The 14,517-nt window shown below is 43.2% G+C and overlaps 1 protein-coding gene and 1 long non-coding RNA gene across 2 annotated transcripts in view; both read right to left on the minus strand.

Annotated features, from left to right (window-relative positions):
- Nucleotides 1-14,517, minus strand: part of LSAMP (limbic system associated membrane protein) — a 1,011,998-nt gene that overhangs the window by 678,442 nt on the left and 319,039 nt on the right. The gene's annotated exons all lie outside the window — the stretch shown is intronic.
- LOC127021894 (uncharacterized) overlaps nucleotides 1-14,517 on the minus strand; it is a 54,679-nt gene that overhangs the window by 410 nt on the left and 39,752 nt on the right. The gene's annotated exons all lie outside the window — the stretch shown is intronic.

A 14,517-nucleotide genomic window follows, 5' to 3' on the forward strand; every position in this document is an offset into this window, starting at 1 on the left:
CTCAAGATTCGTAACAGTAAAGACATCAACCCATCAAGTGACTCCCCACAATCTCTGCCCTGTCCTCATCTCGTCCCATCCCAAGGAGAAAAACCTCCCTGCCCCTGCTCTTCTGGCAATAGCTCCACAAAGGAAAGACCCTCTGGGACTGAAATGTCACAGATTCCGAGGACGTGATTAATTATTTAAATCGACAAAATTACATTCCACTGGTGACATTCAGCGCTGTGTCTACTTTGCCACTCGTTCTCCCCTTCCCTCCTTGCCAGCCCCCGGCAGCTCTTCCCCCTGTGGACATGTGCCAGCCAGGGATCTGTTCCTTCGACTCTGCTCTCTACTAAATGTTTTTTATTCTCAACCACCTGCCCCAGGCCCTCTCATCAATTATTAATCAAGTGATCCATGAATATGCAAATCAACCCACACACTCATTTTATTAAATTAAATAAAAAAGAAAAGAGACATGGTATGTACAGCAGCAGAATAGATGATGGGGTGGACTGCTCCAGGGAAGCGGGGATAGGTGCTATCTAACAGAGAAGGAAGGAGTGGGATGAGAGGGAACATGCACTGTATACAACTAGCAAGAGGATTACTTCTAGAGCTGTTCGCATGTTTATTTTAAAGTGACGATCTGCAGGAACGCAGGGGTTGGAACATGAGTGCATGCACATATAGGGGGGCTTTATCCTGCAGTAAATGAACAGGTGGAGACCCCAGTTCCTTTCTAATAATCCCTGTCAATAGGGGCACTGTGGAGCAGGGCAGGCATTTATGAGATTGGGGTGGTCCAGCTAGCCATGCACAAGGCATTTCCATCTGGCCCACAGCATCCACCTCAGCAAAAACGCAGCTGTGCTGCATCTGTGTGAACAGATAAGGGTAAGCCAAGGACACTGCCTCTATATAGATCTTCTGAGTGGGAATCACTGCTGCCACCTGTCTGGCTCACACAGGAGAGGAATGAGGGAGAGCTTCCTTGAAAATTATGTCTTCTCCCAGCTGCTAACATGCTGACCCATTCTGTGCTAGGTGCTGAAAAGAACTATCCCTCCATCAAGTTTTCTATTTGTGTAGCATCCTGCCTCACCTCCACCCCTCCCAATGCACTCTTCACACACTAGCTGGTCTTTCTGGATCTCCTCAAGTCAACAGCTTTCCCTGGTGGAAAGGGTATGAGCCACAACGAGATTGGCCTGTCATTTCCATCAACTGCAAGGTTGTCTGAGTGCTGATGCCAGATCCAAACAAGCAAAAACCAAAGGCCTCAAATCAGAAATTTCCCTTCCAAGACAGGGGACAGGTGTTGCCACCTCCATGCTAAGGCCCCTTTACGCCTGTGGGATTTTCTGGAAAAGACACTCAAAGGGAGAGGAAGATAACCATCTGGTCTGCTTTCCCAGTCACTGGTGCTGTGGCAAGCAGAGCTGAATAGCTTTGGGATGACACCCCTTCCCAGTTCCTAACGCCTGTGCACAAGCGTCCCCTTGGATGTAGTTGAGACTGTCCTTGCCCCACACAGATGCTATACTCCCACCTAAATAGTTTGGCTTTCTCCCTTTCTGACAGCTTCACTGGGGATCCCCTTCTTATGCAGGAAAAAGGTAGAGCATGGGCAGTGGCAGAGCATGTGCTTTCTCCCCCAATAGAAAGAGACTGTTACAAGTCTGAGATCAGTAGGTTAATTCCTACTTGATGCTGATGTTGGGGGGGGACACGTCTCTCCCAGTACAGCAAATCATCAAGAAAGCACTGATGGCACAGGTGATACCGTTCTTTCAAGGCAGCCAACTTGTGACTGCTGAGCCACGTGCTGTTTCTGAGACTGTCACACCAAGCTCCTCTGCGGAGGCTGTGCCACATGCCCTGGGTCAGACTGTGGCTGCAGGAGAAGCCAAACAGATGCTGGAGCTGGCAGCAGGCTCAGCCCTGTCCCATAGTGGGGCTTCAGAGAGATGCTGCAGTCATTGGATCGGGAGACTCCCATGGAGCTCCATCTTCCTATAGGGCTGTGAGGTTTGGGAGATGAGTTTTCTACCGCCTGACCATATGATTCTGAAATGCGATTTGCAGAATCAGGAAAGTCTGTTACCTCCAGTACAGCCCACAGCCACACACACACGTTATGGCATTGCTGAACAGAGGCCAGAGGGAAGGGGATTGCATCAGCAGCTGGAAATTACGTGCTTACATGATTCCTTGGCCACTGCTGTGCTTATGGGGGTACCAGAGGTGGATCGGAGGAACAGCTTTTGCACCCACTGATCCAAGACTGTTGGTTCATATTGAGGAGTAATTCTGGGTATACCCTCCTTTTTCATAAAACAGCTAACAATCCTGCTGGCAAAAACTCAGGGCTCAAAAAGTGTAAGGACAAGGCTTAGTGGTACTAATTTCTCAGTCATACCTGTACTACACAGATGTGAAAAGATGCTGTGAGATCAGAGTCACAATATCAAAACTGGTGCAAATGGTGAGCCCCCATCACAGAGAGTCAGGGACCAGAGCTGCTCTACAGCCGCTGGCTCTGGTGTTAGACACACCCCTCAAGATCTATCCTGCGCTCCAAGTCCTGGAGTACAATCCCTACAGATGACTCCAGTATCAGGCTTTTCAGTATTTCAGAGTAATGCCTGCACCTGAACGGAAATGCACAGGGACCAAGGTGGTGGGACTGAGTTCAAACATGCCCCACACTCTCTGCACACACAGATGCAGCTCCCCACAGAAGCACTTGGACTGGGCCACCTGAGGTGCCAACATGCCAAGTGGGAAAGATGCCCTGTGCTAGCGACATGTGCCAGACATGCGCCCATGGGGCTTAGCACCCACAAGTGTCTTGCAGAGTTCTGCTTCTTTATTCCTTCAGGGCAGCTCACGCCCCACCTCTGTGTGCAGCCATGCTCCTCAGATGCATTCAGGGAGCAAGAATGCTCCTGCTTCTTAACTTCTGAATGGGAGGGAAAAGGAGAACAAAAAAAAAGAAAAGTATTCCCCTAATGTCACCAGCTAAATGTTAATTTGGAATGAGTTTTTTTTGTTTTCTAAATTGCTCTTAACTGTGTGCCAGCACACAGGTAAATTGTTCTTGGCTGAGAAAATGGCTTGTCTCTCTTCTCAGAGATTAACATAGAGGACAGTGAATGGAGCAGCAAACAAGAAAACCATGCTCCTTTCACAAATCATTCAATAGTTTCCTGACTTCTTTTCTATATGTTTTTCAGCTGTAAATGAGTTTCTACTGCTCACTCTAGCTGAAGGCCTTGCTTGCCATTGTTACTCCCCATTTTCTTTTTAAACAAGGTGGGGGAAGGAAGGAGAAGTAATTTGCTGCCATGGTGACTCCAAGTGAAATGAAATTGCTGTACTTCCCCCTCCTGCCCCTCCAAAAGCTTCCCCAACTGCCTTCCTCAAGAACTCTGCTCATTTGGCATAGGAATGCCTATGCCCATGTTCCTCTGGCTCAAAGGGAGCCTGGCTTTTCAAATGACAGGTTGGCCTTTTCCATTGTAGGTAGGAAAGGGTTAAGGATACCTTGCTTGGTTCTCTGTCTAGAAGAAAAGCTCAAAGCAGCCTACAAGAAGATCTAATTGGCCCTCCAAAACTTCCAGTGTAGAAGTAGTGCCAGAAATGTAACCAGAGAGAATGAGCCTGTATGTCACTACACTTTTGTCCATCCGCAGTTAATAACACTGACAGCATAGGTCAGAGGATGTATGTGGTCCAGATACTTGCACATTCTTCTCCTGCAAAGCAATGCCAAGAAAACACTTTGCACTACAGCTAGTACCGAAGACTACAAACCCTGCTTCTTTCCCCAGACAGATGTCATGAGCTACCAGTGTCCATCTCTCACACGGGGCAACTATTTCCCTAAACCCGTTTCATATAACCCTCTCACTGAACAAGCCTTTCCCAGAAGTCAGCAGTCTAGGTCTTGGTTTCAGCTTTGAGTGGTGGTACCAGTTCACACATAGTTGGGTTGTTCCAGCTATCTAACAAGCCTATTGCATTTTTCCCAAGTCTTCCCTTTACATAAAAACCATGAGATGGATTATTAAAAAAAGAGAAGGGAAAAGGTTTTGTCCTCTTAGTTGCATGGATTTTCGTATGCTCTTTTCACAAAGAGAAAGGGAAGGCTTATCAACTCTTTAGCAGTTATTGCTCCTCTGCCCTCATAAAGCATCTTTCTCCCTTTTCTACTTAAATATCTCGCTCAACTACTCAGCATACATTCTCCACGCTCCCTTCTTTCCCAGCCTTATGAGTATTTCCATGTTATGGTGCCAGTAGGAGAAAGGAAATCCTAAATGTAATGCTGTAGAAACAGAGCCCTTATACACCAAGTTAGATTCAGAATGGCTTCCCTTTATCTCAAAAATTGCTGGTAAGATCTTGTGCTGGTAGAGAATTTAACACTCATTGGCATTTTGAAGATTATTCCTCATGCTGTAAGGAGTGGGAACATGGTGCTCTCTTCTGGAATTAACACAACCTGTCATGTTCTCTTAAATATACAAAGGCTTCACCTGCAGTAGAGGGTAGTCTACTGATATAATTAATAATCATATGATAGATGAAAATATCTATTTGTTTGATTCATGGATCTTGAGTGAATATGAGAGATGTGAGACTTATGCCTGCCTTCTTTGCATTAGAAGTTTAATTTACTGCCTCTGTAGAGAAATAGCACTCATTTCTCTCTCCCTCTCCAAGATTCTTGCAGCTTGTTACGGAGGAGGTGCACACAGTCCCTTATGGAGACTGATTCAAGTCAGCAGTGACTTGAAAGCATGGGTGCTTCTCCAGATGCCCAACTTGAAAACACACTGAAAGAGCCTAATCCCTAGAAAGCACAGTGAGAACTGCTGAAAACAAACACTGCTTTCTTAGCTTTCAAGTGTGGGGCTCTAAAAATGGGGGCATCAATAACAACCAGCACTGGAAATCCCGGCCTCTCCCCAGCCTTTAGTTGTTTGATGGTTCTCCCCCCGCCATAGGAAGTATCACTGATGCATAGTCTAAAACAACAGGATTGCATTGTAGAATAATTAAGTATACTGTCACTGGCACATACAAACATCTAACAGCTCAAAACAAGACATCTGTGACTGATACATGCTCTAACTAGAGTAGGTACCCCAGCATAAAGCATAACTGTGGGAAACCCTTATATGTAGACACCTCATTATCGCACTGTAACAACCCACATTTCTCCCATGAGCAAGCTAGAAAAGGTGAAAGGAATTAATTCAGGAAACCTAGTCACAGATAATCAATTTTGAAATAATTCAGCTAGCAGGATGGGAAAAGAGAGGTCAGTAAGACCACCATCATTTGAGGCACTCAAGACAGATGAGGTAAGCCCCTGCAGGAAGGGTCTCTGAACTGGGTGGGAATGGTCTCCTGGAATGGGTCCTGAGGACATGCTCTCAAATGGGGAGCAGAGCTTCTGGCTTTCTGCAGTAACTATCCTTCACATCGTATCAGCACATCAGGGATCTCAGCTGCAATTTTCCTATACCTTCTGGAATAGACTCCAGAGGCAGAGCCTTCAAAGTAACCCAAGAACACATCCCAGGTGCCAGATGTACTCACACATCCCTTTTCCATCTCTGATTTCGAGGACATGAAGAACCTGAATTGGTTCACGTCCATGGAAGGGGTGCTATGCAAAAACCTTTCCAAGAAAAGATTTGTTTTAGGCGCAACTTTCTGAAAGATTCTTTTTCCTTTTTTTTTTTTATTTTCACTTCCTTCAGTCCTGAAAGTAATTAACTTTCAATGGCAGCTAATTATAAGCAAAGAGAAATTGGAGGCTGCGTGGCTGTCTGTTTGGTGCAAGCTCGGCAAAGTGTTTTTTAATTGGAAACCCTCTTTGCCGTGTGCATTTCAATCCATTTTGCACTGTATTTATCGTTCCAGATTCATATTATATCCATGACCTTTCATCTAATGACAGAAGCTCATGCAGAGAAAAAATGATTATTTTAACAAACAGACATTAGAGCTATGAAAGAGAAAGGAAAAAACAGGCAAGAGGAGAAAGTAGGAATGGCATGAAACAAGAATAAAACACATCCTACATGCTAGATGCTGATCTCTCCCTCCTTTTCCTATGGTATGTGACCTCTGCAGGAGCCCTCCAACCCACAGCTATTGCTACAGCATCACTTGGCTGATGCCAGATACTAATGAATAGCAGTCACTGAAGGCGTTACAAAAACAAGCTTCCTATTCCCATGGTCACCCACTGGGAAGAGACACTCAGAGGTGCATCCTGAACACAGCTCTTTTGTGCAGCCAGTGGCATGTTAGGAGCTGTGGGCCAAGTCGTCTGTGATTTTGCAGTTTACCATGATTGCAAGTCAGAGTTTAGTACGTCCTCCAAGGCAAGCACAGGTGAGAGAGTTTAGAAACATGAAGCTGAGAATCACTGCAGACAATGCACAACTTGAACTGCAGGGCATGAGTTGGAGATAACTGGGAAAATGGATCCTAATTCCATGCATGTAATGGTATCATCCCAAATACACGCAAGTTCACCTTACAGTACTTCAACTGAGTGGAAGATGTAGAAATATGTCAACAAAATCCTATTTATTCCTCACTCTTTGGCCAAAGCATCCGCCCCAGGCTAAACCCTCAGCCATGCTCCCTGACACTGCCTGTGTTTTCTTAGCAAGACCTCACCACTGTATGTAGTTGCCAAAAAAAAAAATAAAAATCTGTGGCCCCAAGAGGCAATGAAATGGCTCAGAGACCTTAGGCCCCCACGGCAGCGGAACAACATCTCTATGCAAACAGCAGCAGCGACTTTTTTGGCGCTGGGGTGGTTGGTGGGTTGTATGTGACCCAATCTGAACTGGCATTTCCCATTGTTAACGAGCAGTTCTTGCCAGCTGCCCACCTGGCTTCTGCAAGAAACAGCTTAGCAGGCACTAGATGGTTGGCAAAAGACTCTGTAGATTAATTGCAGTAAATTTATATGATACACTGAGCACCAACTGCCTAATCTACATTTACCAGCAGCAGGGATGGACCAGTAGTGAAGGGCCAGGGATATCCAGCAACTCTTCCCAGAAGTACTCGGTGTAACTGGAATAGCTAATAACACATCCTTACCTCCACCCTTAACTAAATTACCCAGTATGCATCCCAGTGCCTCCCATAAGGAAAACTTTGAGGGGTAATTTATCCAGCAGAGCAGCATTTTGCTTACTACCTAACACTATGCTATTTCTGCTCAGGACTGTATCACTCCACATGAACTTTCAGAAAGAATAGATTTTTTTTTTTGTGAACCCCTGTGCTGAAATTAATTTTTCTGTTTGTGAAGTCACTCCTCTATAGGTTCACACAAATTCCACAGAAAAGAGCATAAAAAGCAACTAAGAAACCAAAGCAGAATGGAAGGATACCAGTGCTACATTTGAATGCCAGTGTTATCTGTAAACCTAAGAAGGAAATACTGGCAGTGTAAAACAAAAATGAGCAAAATTGTCTGTAAATAAGGCAACAGCCAAAGGTATTACAGGAGCCATTTGTTGATCTTGATGGTCAGGAACTAGTCTCCTTGAGCCTTGGGAATATAACAGACTATGCAGAACTCAATGATATTTTCAGAAGTGCAACGGTACCTAAGACACATGAAATTCAGTGAAACTCATACCATAACTCAGGCCTTGCATAAAAAGCTGTTTAGAAATCTTCATTCAAAGGTACAAAACAGGCCAGAGCACCAGTGCCTAAGATTCATGAGCTCTTTAAAGGCACAAGCAGGTACCATGCTTTGCATATTTTTTGGAATCCATCTTCACATCAGATGCTGACATATGGTCATAAAGTGACTAACGGGCTCTGGACAGGCATCTACAGAACCCCCCAAACAAAACTCACCCCTGAAAGGTTGACCGAGAACTGCTTTATGGGGGAGATTTCCAGAAGCACAAATGGCCCTTAGGCACACCACTTCCACCAACTTGCACTCCCTAAAACACTAAACAGGTAATTTAGAAGCCAAAGAGAAAAAAAATATTTGCAGAGCAATCACTTATAACTATACATCCACTCCCAGTGCCTCTTTGTGATTCATTAATAAAGAAAACTCACAAACTAGCAGCTGTGTTCAAGAAACATTGCAGCAAAGTCCATCTGAGCACCGGCACTAAATATGCCATCAGATGTCACTGTGCAGATTTGGGAGCCCTTATATTGCTGGGTTGACATCCATCTGGCCACTTTAGCACTGTTGTAGCAGCACAGGGTTGCAATTTTTATAGCCCTGTTCTCCCACGTAAACTCGATACATCAGGCTGTTTGAGGTGAAGATTTGTTCAGCTGCGTCACGGCTGCCCAGTATCTTGTCAAGACAGTGTTGCATCAGCTCAGGAGATCTCTTGGAGACCCTTCCCTCTGTTCCCAGTGCAAACACACAGGAAGACAGGAGAAAAAAGGTAGCAAGAGATGAAGGGGTATGTGATTACAGACTATAAATTCATCAGATGGGTAAGCACCAGGGAGGAAAAAGAGCTCTTTAAACTAAGAGATCATGTTGACATAAGAACATATGGATGTTAACTGGCCATGAATACACTTAGACTGGGAATTAAAAAGAGGCTTTTAAACCTTCAGACAGCGAGATTAGACAGGGACCTCCAACTTCAGTATTAGGGGAAAGCCACCCCAATCACATTGCAAATTTATGAAAGGAATATTACACAAGAACAGGAGCTGGATCAGATAATCCAGAGGTTTCCACGTATCCTATGCTGTAGTAAGAACCATCCTACAATACTTTACTATGTGGCAAAGTCACCCCATACCAGTTGCCCGGAAGGTTTTTCCCTTGATCAGTGGACTATGTACACGTACTAACAAACCACAGTACCCTGAACATCAGAGCAACCAAAACTGGTTTTAAAAGTCTGTTCAATAGGTCCAGAATGAACAAGCTTTTAAATGCATAGGGTATGTTTTCAAAAGTAGCTTTCAAAAAATAAGTTCCATTTTCAAAAAGAACTCAAATCCCCAAGTCCTTTGATTTGCAGGAAGACAAGCTCCTGAGCCGCTGAGGTGCTTTTGAGAGTTTTGTCCCTAGTCTTTAATGTCATTTTAGGCACTTTGATTTACTCTCCCTTTGCTGTCACACAACATAGTTTTGTCCTATGCCATATTGAAAACAGTGTCTCTAACCTTTTGATTCTAATGTAGCTGGAAATACTAGGATAGATGACAAACTTTGCTCAGTTTTGTTTACTCCTTTCTGTATGCATGAGGATCATGGACCATGCAACAATGCAGATATACACAGAGAAAAAAATGAAAGATTTGCTATTGACTTCAGCACCAGACCTAACCCAGACTTTATGAATTACACACTTTATGAAAAACACAAAGCCACAAAATATTTTTGTACAGGATCTGGATAACTCAAGTTCCTACCTACTCTCTTCAACCACTAAATGAAGTGCCTACCTGAGTAAAAGATGGATTTTTTAATTCTAATAAGGCTTTTTAAAAAAATATTACAAGGCTGTAATCATGTTGTCAGACCACACCTGGATTACAAACATCTTGCCATTGCCAACATACCAGGTAACAACTCTTTGCTGCTAAGTTAGTGATTTGAATATCTGATCTGAAACTAAACACTTCAATTGATGCAAGTGAAATTGTTGGCAATGGACACAGAGTCTCCAAGTAGAGTAGCTGACCATGAAAAGTAATCTGTTAATTCTACAAATTTAACGTCTTTATTTAATCTGAGTACATCACAAACATTTGAGACATATTCCATTTGTACATTTTATCACATAAGGCAGACAATGAGAGGCAATTTATGAGGTTTACTTGTAAAGCGAAGAATTTTACTCAAAAAATAACCAGTGTGTGGCATTTTCAGAATTGCTTGCTATTTTAGTCTAAATAAGGCTCAAGGTATGGATCAAAAGTTTCTTCTAAAGAAACAGCCTGCTTACCCATCTCAGACCACGTATCTCAACACTAGCTGAGATACCTGTGCCGTGCCTTCCATCACTCATTTGGGGTCAATAGGCTGAGCTGAGCATGATGCATGTTTGCAGTCCAGTCCAGACTGCATTTTGGTCTTGCCATTTTACTCTGACTTAGCAGACCTTCAGCAGAACTCAGTTGTCACAGTAAAGGAAAGGACAGCTGCTATATGGAACATACTAAGTCTCTGATGAACACAAAACCTCCTTTGGAAACCCAACGACTTCGCTAATATCCTATCCCATATGAACATACCATCTTCCTTACCACCCAACAACAGTTTCTTAATGTTTTGCAAACTATACATTCCACCACAACTATAACAAAAAGCATTGCCATGCCAGGATCTTATTAATACAACCCCCCCCCCCGAAAAATAACCACTTCGACTACAGAACACATATTGCTTGCTGCCTCCTCTGGTAGTCATAAAAGCAGTAGCCACTACCATTTGGATTACAAGATGCTCCAATACTTGTGCATAACTTGATGGATGCTAATCAGTTACAGTGAGATATTGGTATTTACCACAGCTACTCTCAACAGAATCAAGATGTTTAACAGCGACTAGGACTGAGAACAAGCTGTGCATGTCTAGTCATCTCTTTTTTCCCCTCCCAACTTTAACACAGGCAGGCACACGACAATGGCAGTTTTGTTGCCAATCCAAGTTACCTAGTAATGTCATTGTAAAAAGTATTCAAATAAAATTAAATAACTTACCATTACTTTAAAGACAATCAGGAGAGGATTAGAAAGCACAAAGACTTACCTATGAAGAAAAAAAGAAGCAAAATTATGGAATGAGCAAACGCAAGAACAGAAGGTCTTCAACAAGTTGAGTTCAGAGATATGACAAAAGTCTTGACAGAATACCAAGAAAAGCAGATCTAGTTCCTTGCAGTGACAGCCCCCTAAATCAGAGAGGACCAATTTACCATGTGACACTAAGAACAAGGGTTATTTTAATCACACTTACAGGTAGGCTCAAAACAAAAGTATAATCTCCTGTCCCAAGGAACTTACGTTCTCATTTAAGATGAGCATATCGGAAGATCATCACCCGGGGAGCAGGAAAATAATACTACTGTCATATTTGGCTGTAAGAGCATCAGACAAATCTTAAGGATTATGTGGAATACTTGTGTTAGTTGTCATAAGGGAGCAATTAAAAAATAAATACAATAAATTAGTTCTGAATTGGCTCTAAAATGTGAAGGGGGTTTATTTCCCATGGTTATTTTGCATGCAGAAAAAATAGTAGGAGTTTTGCAAGATCCTTCTCTTCATCATTATTAACCACGGAGTTCTTTGTAGTACATAGAAACTGCTGTTATACGCCAAGGATCCATGGTGCTAGGTCACTGTATGAACAGAAAACCAAAGACTGCTTTGTTCAAAGGAGTTTCAAGGTGCTTCCATTAAATTTCTCATGAGTTTTCATCAGAAAATGGTGAAACTTGATGGTGAAACTACAAGCATCACCAAAGGCAGCTGAAAATCTCATACTCATTGGGCTCCCCACTCAGGCCCTCTCCTGTCCTGCCACTGTAACCCACCTTTTAATTTTTATGCAGTGAATTTGACTCCCTCCCCAGGCCCATCCTCCCACATTCAGTGAATTGCCACTGCTGTCCTTCAGACAATTGTGCCTCTGTGTGCCAGGAAGAGCTGTGCCGAGCGCGGGTATCAGCTGCTGTGCAGAAAGCCTACAAACACTAACACCACTCCGTAAGGATGAATATTTTGCACATTATCATTTCTTCACTGATGTTTCTGAGTAGAATGTGGAAAATAAAAGCTCATATCACAGAGTACAATGAAGCACTCCTATAATAAATTTATTTATTTTGCTTCAAAAATCTTATTTTCAGGGAGGGTCTGATCCAAAATCCATTGATGTCAACAGCTCAGAGCAGAAAAGGAGCAACAGATTACAGTGACGAGATTATTCAGAAAGGGAACATCACTTTTGTGGGATATAGACCCACATCAGTAAGCTTGGATCCTTGCTTGCACATAATTCTGACTCAGCTTACAGACGTCTGAGCAAGCTTGTCAACATGATGACTTCTGGCTACATGAGTCCCTATTCATTTGCACAGGAGGTACTGCAACACATTGTACCAGCTCAGCTGTTTTGCCTACAGTTCAAACTATGTGGATGTGATCACCACTAGTGGGTCAACAAGGTGGTTGTTCCCAAACAATATTCACCCAGGACTCCTGCAGTCTTTCTGGTTTCTCCACTAGTCATCAACACAACTTTATTTTACAGCATGCCCTCCACGCAGTCAGCACCACCCATCTCAACAGGATGAAACTCATTTAATGGAGGGAAAACCCAAGTGTCTCAGTAAGAAGGAGCAAGATCAGGTGGTTCACTTCAAAAGGACAGGCTCAGGATCTTTTTTTTCCCAGTGAATTGTATGCAAGATTGAAGAAAATTGTATGCAGAGACAGAAAGGATAAAGATGGTTACTCACAGAGATGGAAAAGCAGATAACACTAAAATATTTGTGAACACCCTGAACCCAGTCATGTCTCAATGTACACGTTCTCTTCGGAAATGGCCTTGCAGATATTTTGAACAGTCCTCAGTGCTCAATACATACCAGAGTCATTGAATAATTGTAAATAAATATTCATAGACAATTTGTGAACAGTCTAAAGGATGAAACTTCTTGTAGTGAGCTTAGACTCACTGATATAGGAACAGGAATAATGTCACATGGCATCAATGATCCATCAAATGGCATGGGAAATTAGTAGATACTCAGAAAAAGACATTCTCAAATAAACCAGAGGCTAAAATTCAGTCACACAAACTATTTATCTAACAACTGAGAATAATGAACAAATTAGTATAAAATCAGTCAGCTCCCAGATAACTTACTGAACAAAGGGGTGAGAATACATTTTGATAACATATTGCTGCCAACCCTTCACCCTGCTCTAACTCTTACAAATAGAGTGGACTCACAATAACTGGGAGTAGCTGATAGGAAAAAAAGAGGGAGAATAAAACATGAATGGTGATGGAAAAACACCAGTTCCCCCTTTGCAGGAAAAGGAAATGAGAGGGACAAAGCCTTCCTCTGCTTACACTGCTCGAGATCCTACCCACTTCGGTCAGGTCGCAGCAGATTTGGCCCCCATTGTGCAAAACTTAAGAGCACAACCACCTACAAAGAGCGACACTGGCCGTAATGAACAAAAATCCCAAAACACAACTTTCACCACTTTCTCCTCCCTTATCAGCAGAAGACACCAAACCCTCTTTCCCACTCCCACCCCTTGCTCCTGCTAAACTCTTCTGCCTTCCAGATAGCTCTACCTGTCAGTCACTCAAGACACTTGGTCCGGCTTCTGTCTTAAGGACACTCAACAATAGGGAAACAGAAGAGCAGCTTAGCCAGCTCTGCAAGGGAGATTATTCAAAAGGTTAATTACTGAATGAAACAGAAATAGGAAATGGAGGGGGCAATGGCAAAGGGGATGGAGGAGGAAGGGAGGGAGCAAATGACTTTCAGCTGCTAAATCTGGCTTTCCAAATCCTTAAAGTCCTTTACAATTTAGGCTGAACAAGGAGGGGACAGGAGGGGGATGGGCTGTGTTGTTCACTTGCATGTTTGATAAAACCTCAATTATGTTCCTCTCCTAATTCTGTGTCATTAGGAGCAAAATGGTACATTGGGAGGCCATTTAGATATGAACGCCTGCAACCTCACCATCCGACCTGCTGACTTCTCCTTTCTTCCTTCTGCTCTCTCTCTTTTTGTTGCTGGAGCCAATTATATTTAGAGATGTGATTTTTTTTGGCTAGGCACTTGGCCTGCAGCGCCAGGGGTCCCAAAATGGCCTGGCTGGAGACCCTTATGTCCATTATTATTATTTTTTTGGTGTAAAGGTCATTATTACTATAATGGCTGGGAATGAATCTGTCTATTCAGAGCTTTTTAAAAGAAAAACAAAAACTCCAAAACAAAGGAGCATTTTCTATCGTGCCTCCAATCCCTGTTCTCATTGGAGCAGGAAGAGTCTGGCTGCTGACTTCAATGGGAGAGAAGGACTGAACCCAACTGGAGAATTTTACAATACTAAAACAAAAGCCTCAGCAACCAATTGAATTCAAATGTAAAGCTGATACCTCTTTGCTCCCTGCTGGTGGAAGGAAACAAAACTAAAAGGAGCAACTGTCTGTATAATCCTCCCTTCATCCTTAGCTTTATATCAAACCCAGGCCTAGCCCTGAGCACAATTCAGATGTGATCGAAAACCTTGGGTCAGGAGCATCCAATGCCATGCGGAAGAGCCTAAGATGGAGGTCAGAGTGCAGCGGCACAGTCACTTTGTCACCTCCTCGGTACTCTTCGTTACCCCAAACCTGCACCTGTATCAGTAGTTCACCAAAGATGGCTGTATTTCAATGACATGAAACAAGCCATATGTCATTTATATGGCTCACTGTGCTTTCGCTGTTAAGAGATCAATACAGGTATC

Source organism: Gymnogyps californianus, chromosome 1 (genome assembly GCF_018139145.2).
Source record: "Gymnogyps californianus isolate 813 chromosome 1, ASM1813914v2, whole genome shotgun sequence".
In the NCBI taxonomy this organism is placed as follows: domain Eukaryota; kingdom Metazoa; phylum Chordata; class Aves; order Accipitriformes; family Cathartidae; genus Gymnogyps; species Gymnogyps californianus.